This window comes from Oncorhynchus keta, chromosome 21 (assembly GCF_023373465.1).
Source record: "Oncorhynchus keta strain PuntledgeMale-10-30-2019 chromosome 21, Oket_V2, whole genome shotgun sequence".
NCBI lineage: Eukaryota > Metazoa > Chordata > Actinopteri > Salmoniformes > Salmonidae > Oncorhynchus > Oncorhynchus keta.
In genome coordinates, this window is record NC_068441.1 from 37,960,385 (window position 1) to 37,980,873 (window position 20,489).

The following is a 20,489-nucleotide window of genomic DNA, read 5'->3' on the forward strand; positions in this document are numbered from 1 at the left end:
AGGGTTCTGTTGAGGGCCCAGTGAATAACACTCTGTTGACACAGGGTTAGGGCCAGTGAATAACACTCTGTTGACAGGGTTAGGGCCAGTGAATAACACTCTGTTGACAGGGTTTAGGGCCAGTGAATAACACTCTGTTGACAGGGTTAGGGCCAGTGAATAACACTCTGTTGACAGGGTTAGGGCCAGTGAATAACACTCTGTTGACAGGGTTAGGGCCAGTGAATAACACTCTGTTGACAGGGTTTAGGGCCAGTGAATAACACTCTGTTGACAGGGTTAGGGCCAGTGAATAACACTCTGTTGACAGGGTTAGGGCCAGTGAATAACACTCTGTTGACAGGGTTAGGGCCAGTGAATAACACTCTGTTGACAGGGTTAGGGCCAGTGAATAACACTCTGTTGACAGGGTTAGGGAATAACCAGTGAATAACACTCTGTTGACAGGGTTAGGGCCAGTGAATAACACTCTGTTGACAGGGTTAGGGCCAGTGAATAACACTCTGTTGACAGGGCTAGGGTTAGGGCCAGTGAATAACACTCTGTTGACAGGGTTAGGGCCAGTGAATAACACTCTGTTGACAGGGTTAGGGCCAGTGAATAACACTCTGTTGACAGGGTTAGGGCCAGTGAATAACACTCTGTTGACAGGGTTAGGGCCAGTGAATAACACTCTGTTGACAGGGTTAGGGCCAGTGAATAACACTCTGTTGACAGGGTTAGGGCCAGTGAATAACACTCTGTTGACAGGGTTAGGGCCAGTGAATAACACTCTGTTGACAGGGTTAGGGCCAGTGAATAACACTCTGTTGACAGGGTTAGGGCCAGTGAATAACACTCTGTTGACAGGGTTAGGCCAGTGAATAACACTCTGTTGACAGGGTTAGGGCCAGTGAATAACACTCTGTTGACAGGGTTAGGGCCAGTGAATAACACTCTGTTGACAGGGTTAGGGCCAGTGAATAACACTCTGTTGACAGGGTTAGGGCCAGTGAATAACACTCTGTTGACAGGGTTAGGGCCAGTGAATAACACTCTGTTGACAGGGCTAGGGTTAGGGCCAGTGAATAACACTCTGTTGACAGGGTTAGGGCCAGTGAATAACACTCTGTTGACAGGGTTAGGGCCAGTGAATAACACTCTGTTGACAGGGCTAGGGTTAGGGCCAGTGAATAACACTCTGTTGACAGGGTTAGGGCCAGTGAATAACACTCTGTTGACAGGGTTAGGGCCAGTGAATAACACTCTGTTGACAGGGTTAGGGCCAGTGAATAACACTCTGTTGACAGGGTTAGGGCCAGTGAATAACACTCTGTTGACAGGGTTAGGGCCAGTGAATAACACTCTGTTGACAGGGTTAGGGCCAGTGAATAACACTCTGTTGACAGGGTTAGGGCCAGTAAAATAACACTCTGTTGACAGGATTAGGGCCAGTGAATAACACTCTGTTGACAGGGTTAGGGCCAGTGAATAACACTCTGTTGACAGGGTTAGGGCCAGTGAATAACACTCTGTTGAGGGCCAGTGAATAACACTCTGTTGACAGGGTTAGGGCCAGTGAATAACACTCTGTTGACAGGGTTAGGGCCAGTGAATAACACTCTGTTGACAGGGTTAGGGCCAGTGAATAACACTCTGTTGACAGGGCTAGGGTTAGGGCCAGTGAATAACACTCTGTTGACAGGGTTAGGGCCAGTGAATAACATTCTGTTGACAGGGTTAGGGCCAGTGAATAACACTCTGTTGACAGGGTTAGGGCTAGTGAATAACACTCTGTTGACAGGGTTAGGGTTAGGGCCAGTGAATAACACTCTGTTGACAGGGTTAGGGCCAGTGAATAACACTCTGTTGACAGGGTTAGGGCCAGTGAATAACACTCTGTTGACAGGGTTAGGGCCAGTGAATAACACTCTGTTGACAGGGTTAGGGCCAGTGAATAACACTCTGTTGACAGGGTTAGGGCCAGTGAATAACACTCTGTTGACAGGGTTAGGGCCAGTGAATAACACTCTGTTGACAGGGCTAGGGTTAGGGCCAGTGAATAACACTCTGTTGACAGGGTTAGGGCCAGTGAATAACACTCTGTTGACAGGGTTAGGGCCAGTGAATAACACTCTGTTGACAGGGTTAGGGCCAGTGAATAACACTCTGTTGACAGGGTTAGGGCCAGTGAATAACACTCTGTTGACAGGGCTAGGGCCAGTGAATAACACTCTGTTGACAGGGTTAGGGCCAGTGAATAACACTCTGTTGACAGGGTTAGGGCCAGTGAATAACACTCTGTTGACAGGGTTAGGGCCAGTGAATAACACTCTGTTGACAGGGTTAGGGCCAGTGAATAACACTCTGTTGACAGGGCTAGGGTTAGGGCCAGTGAATAACACTCTGTTGACAGGGTTAGGGCCAGTGAATAACACTCTGTTGACAGGGTTAGGGCCAGTGAATAACACTCTGTTGACAGGGTTAGGGCCAGTGAATAACACTCTGTTGACAGGGTTAGGGCCAGTGAATAACACTCTGTTGACAGGGTTAGGGCCAGTGAATAACACTCTGTTGACAGGGCTAGGGTTAGGGCCAGTGAATAACACTCTGTTGACAGGGTTAGGGCCAGTGAATAACACTCTGTTGACAGGGTTAGGGCCAGTGAATAACACTCTGTTGACAGGGCTAGGGTTAGGGCCAGTGAATAACACTCTGTTGACAGGGTTAGGGCCAGTGAATAACACTCTGTTGACAGGGTTAGGGCCAGTGAATAACAAACACTCTGTTGACAGGGTTTGGGCCAGTGAATAACACTCTGTTGACAGGGTTAGGGCCAGTGAATAACACTCTGTTGACAGGGTTAGGGCCAGTGAATAACACTCTGTTGACAGGGTTAGGGCCAGTGAATAACACTCTGTTGACAGGGTTAGGGCCAGTGAATAACACTCTGTTGACAGGGTTAGGGCCAGTGAATAACACTCTGTTGACAGGGTTAGGGCCAGTGAATAACACTCTGTTGACAGGGTTAGGGCCAGTAAAATAACACTCTGTTGACAGGGTTAGGGCCAGTGAATAACACTCTGTTGACAGGGTTAGCTAGTGAATAACACTCTGTTGACAGGGTTAGGGCCAGTGAATAACACTCTGTTGACAGGGTTAGGGCCAGTGAATAACACTCTGTTGACAGGGCTAGGTTAGGGCCAGTGAATAACACTCTGTTGACAGGGCACTCTGTTGACAGGGTTAGGGCCAGTGAATAACACTCTGTTGACAGGGTTAGGGCCAGTGAATAACACTCTGTTGACAGGGCTAGGGTTAGGGCCAGTGAATAACACTCTGTTGACAGGGTTAGGGCCAGTGAATAACACTCTGTTGACAGGGTTAGGGCCAGTGAATAACACTCTGTTGACAGGGTTAGGGCCAGTGAATAACACTCTGTTGACAGGGGGTTATGGCCATGAATAACACTCTGTTGAACACTCTGTTGATAGTTAGGGCCAGTGAATAACACTCTGTTGACAGGGTTAGGGCCAGTGAATAACACTCTGTTGACAGGGTTAGGGCCAGTGAATAACACTCTGTTGACAGGGTTAGGGCCAGTGAATAACACTCTGTTGACAGGGCTAGGAATAACACTCTGTTAGGGCCAGTGAATAACACTCTGTTGACAGGGTTAGGGCCAGTGAATAACACTCTGTTGACAGGGTTAGGGCCAGTGAATAACACTCTGTTGACAGGGTTAGGGCCAGTGAATAACACTCTGTTGACAGGGCTATTAGGGCCAGTGAATAACACTCTGTTGACAGGGTTAGGGCCAGTGAATAACACTCTGTTGACAGGGTTAGGGCCAGTGAATAACACTCTGTTGACAGGGTTAGGGCCAGTGAATAACACTCTGTTGACAGGGTTAGGGCCAGTGAATAACACTCTGTTGACAGGGTTAGGGCCAGTGAATAACACTCTGTTGACAGGGTTAGGGCCAGTGAATAACACTCTGTTGACAGGGTTAGGGCCAGTGAATAACACTCTGTTGACAGGGTTAGGGCCAGTGAATAACACTCTGTTGACAGGGCTGGCTGAATAACACTAGGGTTAGGGCCAGTGAATAACACTCTGTTGACAGGGTTAGGGCCAGTGAATAACACTCTGTTGACAGGGTTAGGGCCAGTGAATAACACTCTGTTGACAGGGTTAGGGCCAGTGAATAACACTCTGTTGACAGGGTTAGGGCCAGTGAATAACACTCTGTTGACAGGGTTAGGGCCAGTGAATAACACTCTGTTGACAGGGTTAGGGCCAGTGAATAACACTCTGTTGACAGGGTTAGGGCCAGTGAATAACACTCTGTTGACAGGGTTAGGGCCAGTGAATAACACTCTGTTGACAGGGTTAGGGCCAGTGAATAACACTCTGTTGACAGGGTTAGGGCCAGTGAATAACACTCTGTTGACAGGGTGACAGGACAGGGTTAGGGCCAGTGAATAACACTCTGTTGACAGGGTTAGGGCCAGTGAATAACACTCTGTTGACAGGGTTAGGGCCAGTGAATAACACTCTGTTGACAGGGTTAGGGCCAGTGAATAACACTCTGTTGACAGGGTTAGGGCCAGTGAATAACACTCTGTTGACAGGGTTAGGGCCAGTGAATAACACTCTGTTGACAGGGTTAGGGCCAGTGAATAACACTCTGTTGAAGGGTTAGGGCCAGTGAATAACACTCTGTTGACAGGGTTAGGGCCAGTGAATAACACTCTGTTGACAGGGTTAGGGCCAGTGAATAACACTCTGTTGACAGGGTTAGGGCCAGTGAATAACACTCTGTTGACAGGGTTAGGGCCAGTGAATAACACTCTGTTGACAGGGTTAGGGCCAGTCTGTTGACAGGGTTAGGGCCAGTGAATAACACTCTGTTGACAGGGTTAGGGCCAGTGAATAACACTCTGTTGACAGGGTTAGGGCCAGTGAATAACACTCTGTTGACAGGGTTAGGGCCAGTGAATAACACTCTGTTGACAGGGTTAGGGCCAGTGAATAACACTCTGTTGACAGGGTTAGGGCCAGTGAATAACACTCTGTTGACAGGGTTAGGGCCAGTGAATAACACTCTGTTGACAGGGTTAGGGCCAGTGAAACACTCTGTTGACACACACTCTGTTGACAGGGCTAGGACAGTTAGGGCCAGTGAATAACACTCTGTTGACAGGGTTAGGGCCAGTGAATAACACTCTGTTGACAGGGTTAGGGCCAGTGAATAACACTCTGTTGACAGGGTTAGGGCCAGTGAATAACACTCTGTTGACAGGGTTAGGGCCAGTGAATAACACTCTGTTGACAGGGTTAGGGCCAGTGAATAACACTCTGTTGACAGGGTTAGGGCCAGTGAATAACACTCTGTTGACAGGGTTAGGGCCAGTGAATAACACTCTGTTGACAGGGTTTAGGGCCAGTGAATAACACTCTGTTGACAGGGTTAGGGCCAGTGAATAACACTCTGTTGACAGGGCTAGGGCCAGTGAATAACACTCTGTTGACAGGGTTAGGGCCAGTGAATAACACTCTGTTGACAGGGTTAGGGCCAGTGAATAACACTCTGTTGACAGGGTTAGGGCCAGTGAATAACACTCTGTTGACAGGGTTAGGGCCAGTGAATAACACTCTGTTGACAGGGTTAGGGCCAGGGTTGTTGAGGGCCAGTGAATAACACTCTGTTGACAGGGTTAGGGCCAGTGAATAACACTCTGTTGACAGGGCTAGGGTTAGGGCCAGTGAATAACACTCTGTTGACAGGGTTAGGGCCAGTGAATAACACTCTGTTGACAGGGTTAGGGCCAGTGAATAACACTCTGTTGACAGGGTTAGGGCCAGTGAATAACACTCTGTTGACAGGGTTAGGGCCAGTGAATAACACTCTGTTGACAGGGTTAGGGCCAGTGAATAACACTCTGTTGACAGGGCTTTAGGGTGAATAACCAGTTGACAGGGTTAGAATAACACTCTGTTGACAGGGTTAGGGCCAGTGAATAACACTCTGTTGACAGGGTTAGGGCCAGTGAATAACACTCTGTTGACAGGGTTAGGGCCAGTGAATAACACTCTGTTGACAGGGTTAGGGCCAGTGAATAACACTCTGTTGACAGGGTTAGGGCCAGTGAATAACACTCTGTTGACAGGGCTAGGGTTAGGGCCAGTGAATAACACTCTGTTGACAGGGTTAGGGCCAGTGAATAACACTCTGTTGACAGGGTTAGGGCCAGTGAATAACACTCTGTTGACAGGGCTAGGGCCAGTGAATAACACTCTGTTGACAGGGTTAGGGCCAGTGAATAACACTCTGTTGACAGGGTTAGGGCCAGTGAATAACACTCTGTTGACAGGGTTAGGGGGCCAGTGAATAACACTCTGTTGACAGGGTTAGGGCCAGTGAATAACACTCTGTTGACAGGGTTAGGGCCAGTGAATAACACTCTGTTGACAGGGTTAGGGCCAGTGAATAACACTCTGTTGACAGGGTTAGGGCCAGTGAATAACACTCTGTTGACAGGGTTAGGGCCAGTGAATAACACTCTGTTGACAGGGCTAGGGCCAGTGAATAACACTCTGTTGACAGGGTTAGGGCCAGTGAATAACACTCTGTTGACAGGGTTAGGGCCAGTGAATAACACTCTGTTGACAGGGCTAGGGCCAGTGAATAACACTCTGTTGACAGGGTTAGGGCCAGTGAATAACACTCTGTTGACAGGGTTAGGGCCAGTGAATAACACTCTGTTGACAGGGCTTAGGGCCAGTGAATAACACTCTGTTGACAGGGCCAGTGAATAACACTCTGTTGACAGGGCCAGTGAATAACACTCTGTTGACAGGGTTAGGGCCAGTGAATAACACTCTGTTGACAGGGTTAGGGCCAGTGAATAACACTCTGTTGACAGGGTTAGGGCCAGTGAATAACACTCTGTTGACAGGGTTAGGGCCAGTGAATAACACTCTGTTGACAGGGTTAGGGCCAGTGAATAACACTCTGTTGACAGGGTTAGGGCCAGTGAATAACACTCTGTTGACAGGGTTAGGGCCAGTGAATAACACTCTGTTGACAGGGTTAGGGCCAGTGAATAACACTCTGTTGACAGGGCTGAATAACACTCTGTTGAGGGCCAGTGAATAACACTCTGTTGACAGGGTTAGGGCCAGTGAATAACACTCTGTTGACAGGGCTAGGGTTAGGGCCAGTGAATAACACTCTGTTGACAGGGTTAGGGCCAGTAGTTGACAGGGTTAGGGCCAGAATAACACTCTGTTGACAGGGTTAGGGCCAGTGAATAACACTCTGTTGACAGGGTTAGGGCCAGTGAATAACACTCTGTTGACAGGGTTAGGGCCAGTGAATAACACTCTGTTGACAGGGCTAGGGTTAGGGCCAGTGAATAACACTCTGTTGACAGGGTTAGGGCCAGTGAATAACACTCTGTTGACAGGGTTAGGGCCAGTGAATAACACTCTGTTGACAGGGTTAGGGCCAGTGAATAACACTCTGTTGACAGGGTTAGGGCCAGTGAATAACACTCTGTTGACAGGGTTAGGGCCAGTGAATAACACTCTGTTGACAGGGCTCTGTTGACAGGTTAGGGCCAGTGAATAACACTCTGTTGACAGGGTTAGGGCCAGTGAATAACACTCTGTTGACAGGGTTAGGGCCAGTGAATAACACTCTGTTGACAGGGTTAGGGCCAGTGAATAACACTCTGTTGACAGGGTTAGGGCCAGGTTGACAGGGTTAGGGCCAGTGAATAACACTCTGTTGACAGGGTTAGGGCCAGTGAATAACACTCTGTTGACAGGGTTAGGGCCAGTGAATAACACTCTGTTGACAGGGTTAGGGCCAGTGAATAACACTCTGTTGACAGGGTTAGGGCCAGTGAATAACACTCTGTTGACAGGGTTAGGGCCAGTGAATAACACTCTGTTGACAGGGTTAGGGCCAGTGAATAACACTCTGTTGACAGGGTTAGGGCCAGTGAATAACACTCTGTTGACAGGGTTAGGGCCAGTGAATAACACTCTGTTGACAGGGTTAGGGCCAGTGAATAACACTCTGTTGACAGGGCTAGGGCCAGTGAATAACACTCTGTTGACAGGGTTAGGGCCAGTGAATAACACTCTGTTGACAGGGTTTAGGGCCAGTGAATAACACTCTGTTGACAGGGTTAGGGCCAGTGAATAACACTCTGTTGACAGGGTTAGGGCCAGTGAATAACACTCTGTTGACAGGGCTAGGGCCAGTGAATAACACTCTGTTGACAGGGTTAGGGCCAGTGAATAACACTCTGTTGACAGGGTTAGGGCCAGTGAATAACACTCTGTTGACAGGGTTAGGGCCAGTGAATAACACTCTGTTGACAGGGTTAGGGCCAGTGAATAACACTCTGTTGACAGGGTTAGGGCCAGTGAATAACACTCTGTTGACAGGGTTAGGGCCAGTGAATAACACTCTGTTGACAGGGTTAGGGCCAGTGAATAACACTCTGTTGACAGGGTTAGGGCCAGTGAATAACACTCTGTTGACAGGGTTAGGGCCAGTGAATAACACTCTGTTGACAGGGTTAGGGCCAGTGAATAACACTCTGTTGACAGGGTTAGGGCCAGTGAATAACACTCTGTTGACAGGGTTAGGGCCAGTGAATAACACTCTGTTGACAGGGTTAGGGCCAGTGAATAACACTCTGTTGACAGGGTTAGGGCCAGTGAATAACACTCTGTTGACAGGGTTAGGGCCAGTGAATAACACTCTGTTGACAGGGTTGAATAACACTCTGTTGACAGGGTTAGGGCCAGTGAATAACACTCTGTTGACAGGGTTAGGGCCAGTGAATAACACTCTGTTGACAGGGCTAGGGTTAGGGCCAGTGAATAACACTCTGTTGACAGGGTTAGGGCCAGTGAATAACACTCTGTTGACAGGGTTAGGGCCAGTGAATAACACTCTGTTGACAGGGTTAGGGTTAGGGCCAGTGAATAACACTCTGTTGACAGGGTTAGGGCCAGTGAATAACACTCTGTTGACAGGGTTAGGGCCAGTGAATAACACTCTGTTGACAGGGCTAGGTGAATAACACTCTGTTGACCAGGGTTAGAATAGTGAATAACACTCTGTTGACAGGGTTAGGGCCAGTGAATAACACTCTGTTGACAGGGCTAGGGTTAGGGCCAGTGAATAACACTCTGTTGACAGGGTTAGTTAGGGCCAGTGAATAACACTCTGTTGACAGGGTTAGGGTTAGGCCAGTGAATAACACTCTGTTGACAGGGTTTGGGCCAGTGAATAACACTCTGTTGACAGGGTTAGGGCCAGTGAATAACACTCTGTTGACAGGGTTAGGGCCAGTGAATAACACTCTGTTGACAGGGCTTTAGGGCCAGTGAATAACACTCTGTTGACAGGGTTAGGGCCAGTGAATAACACTCTGTTGACAGGGCTAGGGTTAGTTGGCCAGTGAATAACACTCTGTTGACAGGGTTAGGGCCAGTGAATAACACTCTGTTGACAGGGCTAGGAATAACACTCTGTTAGGGTTAGGGCCAGTGAATAACACTCTGTTGACAGGGTTAGGGCCAGTGAATAACACTCTGTTGACAGGGTTAGGGCCAGTGAATAACACTCTGTTGACAGGGTTTAGGGCCAGTGAATAACACTCTGTTGACAGGGTTAGGGCCAGTGAATAACACTCTGTTGACAGGGTTGACAGGGTTTGAGGGCCTCTGTTGAGTTAGAAATAACACTCTGTTGACAGGGTTAGGGCCAGTGAATAACACTCTGTTGACAGGGTTAGGGCCAGTGAATAACACTCTGTTGACAGGGCTAGGGTTAGGGCCAGTGAATAACACTCTGTTGACAGGGTTAGGGCCAGTGAATAACACTCTGTTGACAGGGTTAGGGCCAGTGAATAACACTCTGTTGACAGGGTTAGGGCCAGTGAATAACACTCTGTTGACAGGGCTAGGTTAGTTGACAGGGTTAGGGCCAGTGAATAACACTCTGTTGACAGGGTTAGGGCCAGTGAATAACACTCTGTTGACAGGGTTAGGGCCAGTGAATAACACTCTGTTGACAGGGTTAGGGCCAGTGAATAACACTCTGTTGACAGGGTTAGGGCCAGTGAATAACACTCTGTTGACAGGGTTAGGGCCAGTGAATAACACTCTGTTGACAGGGTTAGGGCCAGTGAATAACACTCTGTTGAACAGGGTTAGGGCCAGTGAATAACACTCTGTTGACAGGGTTAGGGCCAGTGAATAACACTCTGTTGACAGGGTTAGGGCCAGTGAATAACACTCTGTTGACAGGGTTAGGGCCAGTGAATAACACTCTGTTGACAGGGCAGTGAATAACACTCTGTTGACAGGGTTAGGGCCAGTGAATAACACTCTGTTGACAGGGTTAGGGCCAGTGAATAACACTCTGTTGACAGGGTTAGGGCCAGTGAATAACACTCTGTTGACAGGGTTAGGGCCAGTGAATAACACTCTGTTGACAGGGTTAGGGCCAGTGAATAACACTCTGTTGACAGGGTTAGGGCCAGTGAATAACACTCTGTTGACAGGGTTAGGGCCAGTGAATAACACTCTGTTGACAGGGTTAGGGCCAGTGAATAACACTCTGTTGACAGGGTTAGGGCCAGTGAATAACACTCTGTTGACAGGGTTAGGGCCAGTGAATAACACTCTGTTGACAGGGCTAGGGTTAGGGCCAGTGAATAACACTCTGTTGACAGGGTTAGGGCCAGTGAATAACACTCTGTTGACAGGGCTAGGGTTAGGGCCAGTGAATAACACTCTGGGTTGACAGTGAATAACACTCTGTTGACAGGGTTAGGGCCAGTGAATAACACTCTGTTGACAGGGTTAGTGAATAACACTCTGTTGACAGGGCCCAGTGAATAACACTCTGTTGACAGGGTTAGGGCCAGTGAATAACACTCTGTTGACAGGGTTAGGGCCAGTGAATAACACTCTGTTGACAGGGTTAGGGCCAGTGAATAACACTCTGTTGACAGGGTTAGGGCCAGTGAATAACACTCTGTTGACAGGGTTAGGGCCAGTGAATAACACTCTGTTGACAGGGCTAGGGTTAGGGCCAGTGAATAACACTCTGTTGACAGGGTTAGGGCCAGTGAATAACACTCTGTTGACAGGGCTAGGGTTAGGGCCAGTGAATAACACTCTGTTGACAGGGTTAGGGCCAGTGAATAACACTCTGTTGACAGGGCTAGGGTTAGGGCCAGTGAATAACACTCTGTTGACAGGGTTAGGGCCAGTGAATAACACTCTGTTGACAGGGTTAGGGCCAGTGAATAACACTCTGTTGACAGGGTTAGGGCCAGTGAATAACACTCTGTTGACAGGGTTAGGGCCAGTGAATAACACTCTGTTGACAGGGTTAGGGCCAGTGAATAACACTCTGTTGACAGGGTTAGGGCCAGTGAATAACACTCTGTTGACAGGGTTAGGGCCAGTGAATAACACTCCACAGGGTTAGGGCCAGTGAATAACACTCTGTTGACAGGGTTAGGGCCAGTGAATAACACTCTGTTGACAGGGTTAGGGCCAGTGAATAACACTCTGTTGACAGGGTTAGGGCCAGTGAATAACACTCTGTTGACAGGGTTAGGGCCAGTGAATAACACTCTGTTGACAGGGTTAGGGCCAGTGAATAACACTCTGTTGACAGGGTTAGGGCCAGTGAATAACACTCTGTTGACAGGGTTAGGGCCAGTGAATAACACTCTGTTGACAGGGTTAGGGCCAGTGAATAACACTCTGTTGACAGGGTTAGGGGCCAGTGAATAACCTCTGTTGACAGGAATAACACTCTGTTGACAGGGTTAGGGCCAGTGAATAACACTCTGTTGACAGGGTTAGGGCTAGTGAATAACACTCTGTTGACAGGGTTAGGTTAGGGCCAGTGAATAACACTCTGTTGACAGGGTTAGGGCCAGTGAATAACACTCTGTTGACAGGGTTAGGGCCAGTGAATAACACTCTGTTTACAGGGTTAGGGGGCCAGTGAATAACACTCTGTTGACAGGGCTAGGGCCAGTGAATAACACTCTGTTGACAGGGTTAGGGCCAGTGAATAACACTCTGTTGACAGGGTTAGGGTAAATAACCAGTGGGTTAGGGCCAGTGAATAACACTCTGTTGACAGGGTTAGGGCCAGTGAATAACACTCTGTTGACAGGGTTAGGGCCAGTGAATAACACTCTGTTGACAGGGCTAGGGTTAGGGCCAGTGAATAACACTCTGTTGACAGGGTTAGGGCCAGTGAATAACACTCTGTTGACAGGGTTAGGGCCAGTGAATAACACTCTGTTGACAGGGCTAGGGCCAGTGAATAACACTCTGTTGACAGGGTTAGGGCCAGTGAATAACACTCTGTTGACAGGGTTAGGGCCAGTGAATAACACTCTGTTGACAGGGCTAGGGTTATGGCTAGTGAATAACACTCTGTTGACAGGGTTAGGGCCAGTGAATAACACTCTGTTGACAGGGTTAGGGCCAGTGAATAACACTCTGTTGACAGGGCTAGGGTTAGGGCCAGTGAATAACACTCTGTTGACAGGGCTAGGGTTAGGGCCAGTGAATAACACTCTGTTGACAGGGTTAGGGCCAGTGAATAACACTCTGTTGACAGGGTTAGGGCCAGTGAATAACACTCTGTTGACAGGGCTAGGGTTAGGGCCAGTGAATAACACTCTGTTGACAGGGTTAGGGCCAGTGAATAACACTCTGTTGACAGGGTTAGGGCCAGTGAATAACACTCTGTTGACAGGGTTAGGGCCAGTGAATAACACTCTGTTGATAGGGTTAGGGTTAGGGCCAGTGAATAACACTCTGTTGACAGGGTTAGACCACAGGGTTAGGGCTGTGAATAACACTCTGTTGACAGGGTTAGGGCCAGTGAATAACACTCTGTTGACAGGGTTAGGGTTAGGGCCTTATTATTATACGACCATGCTGGTCATTTATGAACATTTGAACATCTTGGCCATGTTCTGTTATAATCTCCACCCGGCACAGCCAGAAGAGGACTGGCCACCCCACATAGCCTGGTTCCTCTCTAGGTTTCTTCCTAGGTTTTGGCATTTCTAGGGAGTTTTTCCTAGCCACCGTGCTTCTACACCTGCATTGCTTGCTGTTTGGGGTTTTAGGCTGGGTTTCTGTACAGCACTTTGAGATATCAGCTGATGTATGAAGGGCTTAATAAATACATTTGATTTGATTGGATTTGATTTGATTTGATTTGAATAACACTGTTGACAGGGTTAGAGCCAGTGAATAACACTCTGTTGACAGGGTTAGGGCCAGTGGATAACACTCTGTTGACAGCGCTAGGGTTAGGGCCAGTGAATAACACTCTGTTGACAGGGTTAGGGTTAGGGCCAGTGAATAACACTCTGTTGACAGGGTTAGGGTTAGGGCCAGTGAATAGCACTCTGTTGACAGGGATAGGGCCAGTGAATAACACTCTTTTGACAGGGCTAGGGCCAGTGAATAACACTCTGTTGACAAGGCTAGGGCCAGTGAATAAGACTCTGTTGACAGGGCTCGGGCCAGTGAATAACACTCTGTTGACAGGGTTAGAGTTAGGGCCAGTCTAAACCACTCACGTATACCAAATACCAATGTCACTGACGATCAAATGATCAGCATTGCTTACCTACAGGTCAACAGTGCAACTGCAGAAGGTCTACAGCTATTGACAGTATACTATATAAAACAACAGCTATATTCTCAGTCATTACAAATGAAACTACTTAGTGTATACTCTCAGTGCAGACACAGGGCCTAGCTGCTACATTCAGCACACAGAGCTTCTCTCAGAAGAGACAGAGATTCTGTCACAAATGGCACCCTATTCTATAGTGTACTTCGTTTTACCTAGCCCTATGGGTCCTGATCAAAACTAGTGCACTATATTGGGACAGGGTGCCATTTGGGGTGAACACAGAGACAGAGCTGACCTCAGAACAGACACTGGGTTGTTCTCACTAGTGACTCTTCATGTGAGGCCTTTTAACTGTGAATTATTCTAATCTATACTTAATATACAGTATATTGAACTAAATGGACAGGCAATGAGTGTTTCCTTTATGAACATGGTAGGTGGCAGTGAATTCAATATGTCAGCAGTAGAGGCAGATAGTGCTGGAATTGCATCCTAAATGGCACCCTTTTCCCTTACAGTACACTACTTTAGACCAGGGCCCATAGTCATACTGTAGTTGAGTGCCACAACTTATTTGTACTTATCTGTAGAAAATAGAATTGGTTAATTGGTTTTACTTGATGATATATACCTGGGGCAATTGACATTCAGGAGAATGGACATTTACAGAATGTTCAGACATAAATCAAATCAAAGTTTATTCGTCACGTGCGCCGAATACAACAGTGAACAGTGAAATGCTTACTTACAGGCTCTAACCAACAGTGCAAAAAGGTATTAGGTGAACAAAAGGTAACTAAAGAAAAAAAACAACAGTAGAGAGGCTATAACAGTAGAGAGGCTATAACAGTAGAGAGGCTATAACAGTAGCGAGGCTATAACAGTAGAGAGGCTATAACAGTAGAGAGGCTATAACAGTAACGAGGCTATAACAGTAGCGAGGCTATAACAGTAGCGAGGCTATAACAGTAGCAAGGCTATAACAGTAACGAGGCTATAACAGTAACGGGGCTATAACAGTAGCAAGGCTATAACAGTAGCGATGCTATAACAGTAGAGAGGCTATAACAGTAACGAGGCTATAACAGTAGCGAGGCTATAACAGTAGCGAGGCTATAACAGTAGCGAGGCTATAACAGTAGCAAGGCTATAACAGTAACGAGGCTATAACAGTAACGGGGCTATAACAGTAGCAAGGCTATAACAGTAGCGATGCTATAACAGTAGCGAGGCTATAACAGTAGCAAGGCTATAACAGTAACGAGGCTATAACAGTAACGGGGCTATAACAGTAGCAAGGCTATAACAGTAGCGATGCTATAACAGTAGAGAGGCTATAACAGTAACGAGGCTATAACAGTAGCGAGGCTATAACAGTAGCGAGGCTATAACAGTAGCGAGGCTATAACAGTAGCGAGGCTATAACAGTAGTGAGGCTATAACAGTAGCGAGGCTATAACTGTAGCAAGGCTACAACAGTAGAGAGGCTATAACAGCAACGAGGCTATAACAGTAGCGAGGCTATAACAGTAGCGAGGCTATAACAGTAGCGAGGCTATAACAGTAGCGAGGCTATAACAGTAGAGAGGCTATAACAGTAGCGAGGCTATAACAGTAACGAGGCTATAACAGTAGCGAGGCGATAACAGTAACGAGGCTATAACAGTAGAGAGGCTATAACAGTAGCGAGGCTATAACAGTAGCGAGGCTATAACAGTAGCGAGGCTATAACAGTAACGAGGCTATAACAGTAGAGAGGCTATAACAGTAGAGAGGCTATAACAGTAGTGAGGCTATAACAGTAGCAAGGCTATAACAGTAGCGAGGCTATAACAGTAACGAGGCTATAACAGTAGCGAGGCTATAACAGTAGCGAGGCTATAACAGTAGCGAGGCTATAACAGTAACGAGGCTATAACAGTAGCGAGGCTATAACAGTAACGAGGCTATAACAGTAGCGAGGCTATAACAGTAGCGAGGCTATAACAGTAGCGAGCCTATATACAGCAGCGAGGCTATAACAGTAGAGAGGCTATAACAGTAGAGAGGCTATAACAGTAGCGAGGCTATAACAGTAGCGAGGCTATAACAGTAGCGAGGCTATAACAGTAACGAGGCTATAACAGTAGAGAGGCTATAACAGTAGAGAGGCTATAACAGTAGTGAGGCTATAACAGTAGCGAGGCTATAACAGTAGCGAGGCTATAACAGTAACGAGGCTATAACAGTAGCGAGGCTATAACAGTAGCGAGGCTATAACAGTAGCGAGGCTATAACAGTAACGAGGCTATAACAGTAGCGAGGCTATAGCAGTAACGAGGCTATAACAGTAGCGAGGCTATAACAGTAGCGAGGCTATAACAGTAGCGAGCCTATATACAGTAGCGAGGCTATAACAGTAGAGAGGCTATAATAGTAGCGAGGCTATATACAGTAGCGAGGCTATAACAGTAGAGAGGCTATAACAGTAGCGAGGCTATAACAGTAGAGAGGCTATAATAGTAGCGAGGCTATATACAGTAGCGAGGCTATAACAGTAGAGAGGCTATAACAGTAGCGAGGCTATAACAGTAGCGAGGCTATAACAGTAGCGAGGCTATAACAGTAACGAGGCTATAACAGTAGCGAGGCTATAACAGTAGAGAGGCTATAACAGTAGCGAGGCTATAACAGTAACGAGGCTATAACAGTAGCGAGGCTATAACAGTAACGAGGCTATAACAGTAGCGAGGCTATAACAGTAGAGAGGCTATAACAGTAGCGAGGCTATAACAGTAGAGAGGCTATAACAGTAGAGAGGCTATAATAGTAGCGAGGCTATATACAGTAGCGAGGCTATAACAGTAGAGAGGCTATAACAGTAGCGAGGCTATAACAGTAGCGGGGCTATAACAGTAGCGAGGCTATAACAGTAACGAGGCTATAACAGTAGCGAGGCTATAACAGTAGAGAGGCTATATACAGTAGCGAGGCTATAACAGTAGCGAGGCTATAACAGTAGCGGGGCTATATACAGTAGCGAGGCTATAACAGTAGCGAGGCTATAACAGTAGCGAGGCTATAGCGAGGCTATATACAGTAGCGAGGCTATAACAGTAGCGAGGCTATAACAGTAGCGAGGCTATAACAGTAGCGAGGCTATATACAGTAGCGAGGCTATAACAGTAGCGAGGCTATAACAGTAGCGAGGCTATATACAGTAGCGAGGCTATATACAGTAGTGAGGCTATAACAGTAGGGAGGCTATAACAGTAGCGAGGCTATATACAGTAGCGAGGCTATATACAGTAGCGAGGCTATAACAGTAGCGAGGCTATAACAGTAGCGAGGCTATAACAGTAGCGAAGCTATATACAGGCACCGGTTAGTCGGGCTGATTGAGGTAGTATGTACATGTAGATAATGTATGGTGTAGATCAAATATGACTGTCAGATAGACATATACAGAATAGGAGATTGTGTGTGTGCTCTATTCATTCAATTTATATCTATGCAATTGCAGATACAGCCCTGCCATTAGTTGAAGGCAGCCAATCCAATAGTTTTAAAAAATGTGTCACTTCCTGAGAAATAGTTTTAAAAAGGGGGATCTGTATTCAAATATTATCCCAGGTCTGCTGCATACTGCAATCTATCTATGCTCCCGTGTGCTTTATCCACCCTCATCATGTCAATGGGGAAAACGTTGTCAATAAAGCTTAGATGTAAAGACAGCGAGTCCATGGCTCAGTCACCACACATGGCCAGCGGTCCAAATGGCCCCCCTATTCCTTCCTATATTCCCTGTGGGCCCTGGTCAAAAGTAGTGGACCACAAAGGGAATAGGGTGCTATTGAGACAGCGCCAGAGTCTATCTGTTCCCTTTGGATTTGGGTCTCCCTGTTTAAGGCAGTTGTCAGGAATATGAGGCTACGATAGCAGTGAGCCTTTAAACCACCTACTGGGTTTTTAAATGAGACATCACAGTGGGTTTCTATCTTCTCTCTCCCTCTCTCTTCTCTCTCCAGAGAGACAGCGACACACATCTATGTTGCAGTCTCACACCAATTCATTTGCATGGGCTATTGGCTGAGATACACTATATGACCAAAAGTATGTGGACACCTGATCGAATATCTCATTCCAAAATCATGGCCATTAATATAGTGTTGGTCCCCACTCTGCTGCTATAACAGCCTCCACTCTTCTGGGAGGACTTTCCACTAGATGTTGGAACATTGCTGCAGGGACTTGCTTCCATCAGCCACAAGAGCATTAGTGAGGTCGGGCACTGATGTTGGGTGATAAGGCCTGGCTCGCAGTCGGCATTCCAATTCATCCAAAAAGTGTTTGATAGGGTTGAGGTCAGGGCTCTGTGCAGGCCAGTCAAGTTCTTCCCACAACGATCTCGACAAACCATTTCTGTATGGACCTTGCTTTGTGCACGGGGGCATTGTCATGCCTAAACAGGAAAGGGCCTTCCCAAACTGTGTCCAGTTGCTAGTTGCCAGTTGGAAGCACATAATTGTCTAGAATATCATTGTATGCTGTAGCGTTAAGATTTCCCTACACTGGAACTAAGTGGCCATGAAAAACAGCCCCAGCCTCCACCAAACTTTATAGTTGGAACAATGCATTCAGGCAGTTAGGGTTCTCCTGGCATCCGCCAAACCCAGATTCATCCGTCGGACTGTCAGATGGTGAAGCATGATTCATCACTCCAGAGAATGTGTTTCCACTGCTCCAGAGTTCAATGGCAGCCAGCTTTACACCACTCCAGCCAATGCTTGGCATTGCAGATGGTGATTTTAGGATTGTGTACGGCTGCTCGGGCCATGGTAACCCATTTCATGAAACACCCGACGAACAGTTATTGTGCTGACATTGCTTCCAGGGGCAGTTTGGAACTTGGTAGTGAGTGTTGCAGCCGAGGACAGACGATTGTTACGCGCTACGCGCTTCTGCACTTGATGGTCTCGTTCTGTGAGCTTCTGTGGCCTATCACTTTGCGGCTGAGCCTTTGTTGCTCTTAGACGTTTCCACTTCACAATAACAGCACTTACAGTTGGCCGGGGCAGCTCTAGCAGGGCAAACATTTTACAAACTGACTTGTTGGAAAGGTAGCATCCTATGACCGTGCCACGTACAGGCCATTCTACTGCCAATGTTTGTCCATGGAGATGGCATCGCTGTGTGCTCGATTTTATACACCAGTCAGCAACGAGTGTAGCTGAAATAGCAGAATCCACTAATTTGAAGGGGTGTCCATATACTTTTGTATATACAGTGTATCATCATAAAACATAACTGGAGAAAATGCAGAGCGAACAGAACCAAGCGTCAACCCATCTGTGCTCGTCACCGCTTGGTGATGTGTGAGATACCACCACCATCCAACAAGTTGGAAAGACACATGTGAGGAATCAATATTATATTGCACATGTAAAAATAGAACCTGAGTGACAAATCCTTGTCACTCATTGTCATGCCAAACGGACAAGAATAGCCCTACATACATACTGTAACACACAGAAAATACACGCCTTCACACTATACAACAGAGAACCTTTTTCAGCAGACATACAGGCTGTCAGAGGTAAGCTACACACTGGATGAGGTTACGTCCTAATTGGCACCCTATTCACTATATAGAGCTCTAGTCAAAAGTAGTGCACTATGTAGGGAGTAGGGTGCCATTTGGGACGACAACACAGTAAAAGCAGGCAGCTGTATAAGAGTATTCTGGTCTCCTCAGTTTGTCATTCAGTCACACCGATGCTAGGGACCATCCATCTGTAGGTAATCTACACATACAAACTCACCACAGACAGGTCTTCATCTCAGCATTCTGTGTGTGTGTGTGTTACAATTGAATAATGAGTTGCAAATTAATATTAACAGCAAACACACCATAGGAGGCTACACTGTACAACTTACTAAAGGCCACGTGGGGAGGGAAAGCACTATTCCTTACGTGGGGCATATGATTCACTAAAATTTGGCGTTGTTGTAACATTAACATTAATCATGAATGTAGCTTGTAAACTCGAGTTTGCACAATCCACTTCATTGTCTCGTTCGTGGTAAAATATTGATGTTTCATAAACGATATGGTGTTCCAACAGCACATGCGACCATTTACAATGTGTGGCGATACAAATGATTCAAAGGCTACCGGGAACACACGTTGGCTCCCTATGCGTCCATCCCCTCACCCCGCCTCTATAGAATATTAGCCTAATAAACGTTGTACTTTTTCTATTGGAATAATCTCGATAGGCTATGTGATGATGGATAGTATGCTATGTTTTAAACTCGAGTGAGTAACGGTCGCCTATTAGACGGGCACTTATCAGGCGACTTTGGTCATTGGTGGGAAAGAATAATTGGTCTCATGGATAGCCCATTATCGATATTCTCTGAATCTACGTCACGTGAGAAGGCCACTACGGTCACAGCAGTTGTTTGTTTATTTTTTTATTTTACCTTTATTTAACCAGGCAAGTCAGTTAAGAACACATTCTTATTTTCAATGACGGCCTGGGAACAGTGGGTTAACTGCCTGTTCAGGGGCAGAACGACAGATTTGTACCTTGTCAGCTCGGGGGGTTGAACTCGCAACCTTCTTCCGGTTACTAGTCCAACGCTCTAACCACTAGGCTACCCTGCCGCCCCACGGGCGTCACAAGTCACGCCCATCGTGGAATCAAAGCGTACAAATGAATGGAATTGCTTATCAGCTAAATACAGGTACATATTTTAGATGGTATCGCTCGTAAAGAAAACGTAAAATAAAATGAACAAGGTGTTT

At 47.0% G+C, this 20,489-nt stretch overlaps 1 protein-coding gene across 3 annotated transcripts in view; it reads right to left on the bottom strand.

The window, feature by feature from the left end:
* The window catches only part of LOC118400525 (protein bassoon-like), a 202,265-nt gene that overhangs the window by 180,948 nt on the left and 828 nt on the right, over positions 1-20,489 (bottom strand). The gene's annotated exons all lie outside the window — the stretch shown is intronic.